Here is a 1,860-nt window from a genome sequence, read left to right as displayed (position 1 = left end):
GTGGGATCTTCCCGGACCGGGGCACGAACCTGTGTCCCCTGCGTCGGCAGGCGGACTCTCAACCACTGCGCCACCAGGGAAGCCCTTAAAAATCTTTTTAAAAAAAAAAAAAAAAGAGAGAAGAGGAGAGAGACTGCTTGGTCAATATCCACATCAGTCTCCAAAAATTGACCCTGCTGTCAAATGTCCACTCCTGTTCCAACTAGTGCTTCCTGAGGGATGACATTCTCTGCTCAGTAGCTTGACTTCTCTTGTCGTCACCCTATGAGGGGAGACAGGCCCCTTGATTTACACCCTAACAGAGCCCCATAGCGTGAGGAACTGGGAGTTACCCATCAGACAACAAAGCTACCAGTGTACCATCCCTTGTTCTTTGAGTATCAAAAGCCCCATTCCTTCATCAGCAGGATCGGCAGAAGTCCTCCCCGGAAGGGCGTGGTACCTAAGAATACTTGAAGCCATTAGTGGCCAGGTCATCGCTGTTGGTTGGCAAGGACCTGAGAACACAGCCTGTCCGGAATGGTGAGCGGGGAGGAGCGGCAGCCTCTGCCCCTCTTGCTGCAGGCGCCCCGTGCCCAAGGAGCTTAGGCCTGCCCCTCACTGATTTGGAACCAGTCAGGGTTTGAGTCCTAGTCTGCTACTTAGCTGTAAGGCTGGTGCTTTAAAATTTTTAAGACCAACACTTAAAAATCAAGAGATGGCACATAAAAATTCAAGTTCCTGTTTTCCCTTGAAAATCTGGCAACTCTTCCAACGTTGGACCCACGTTCCCTCACAGCCACAGTTAGTGGTCACTGACCTCTCGGTGTCCACGGTCCCCGCCGTCCCTCAGTCTGCACCCACTTCACTCCACTACCTGCCTGCTCCTCCCCTGCCACCTGGGGTCCTCAGTGACCCTCCAGCCCATGCAGTCCAGTTTCTCGTAGCGTCACAGCACTGGTGACGGCCAGCTGCCCTCCCAGGTTCCTCCCGGACCCGCTCAGACCCCAGCATGGCTGTGTGTCGCGCCGGAGTCCCTGCCCTGGCGTGACTCAGCTCCAGGCCCCCGTTTGGCCTCTGTGATCCCCGGAGCCCTCGGCCCTCTCCTTCCTCCAGTGACCTGGTGCCTTGCGGCCCCATGTTCTTCTTTACCCAGTGGTGAGTCACGCCGCTGTAGCCTCCAGAGCACGTTGGGGCCTGGCTTCCGCGTCCCAGAAGTTCACATGCCACAGACCTCCCCCACAAATTCCCTCTTCCACCTGGAGGCCGCCAGCCTCCTCACCACCCTCCTGACTCTGTCTCTCTGAAGTCTGTTCTCTGGGCCGCGATTTTCAAAAAGCCGATTTCATCGTGGGTTCATTATAACACCACCGAGCATGTATCCCCTGCACACGCACACGTGCTCACTGATACATACGGACACGTGTGTGTAGGTGGCGTACATGTGCATATTTATACACACATTGATATATGTATTGTATATGTGTGTATTTTAATATATATACATATATTGATATATGTATGTTTGTATATTTACAGACAAGTATGTATAAGTCCCCTGCACACACACGCTGGTTTATAAGTTGCACTTCAAGCGGCAGGTAACAGAACACCGTGTGGCTTGGAGCCCAGACTCCAGAGCAGAACCAGCTGGGTTTGCGTCTGACCTTTGTCACTCGCACAGGCCGCCCTGTGTTCCCGGTTTTCTCCTCTTAAACCAGAGCTAAGGGAGGACTGCCCAGGTCGGGCCCCCGGGAGGGCTGTGACACGTGGTGCCAGGGCCTTGGGCTTGGGCCTCGCCCGTGAGGGTTCGTGGCCAACGTTCTTATTCTCGTCGATACTCCATCACAGGTAGTTCTGTGCTGACGTTTAAGAACTTAT

The sequence above is a fragment of the Physeter macrocephalus genome, chromosome 18 (assembly GCF_002837175.3).
Source record: "Physeter macrocephalus isolate SW-GA chromosome 18, ASM283717v5, whole genome shotgun sequence".
NCBI classification, from domain to species: Eukaryota; Metazoa; Chordata; class Mammalia; order Artiodactyla; family Physeteridae; genus Physeter; species Physeter macrocephalus.
Note: the sequence above shows the minus strand (reverse complement) of the source record.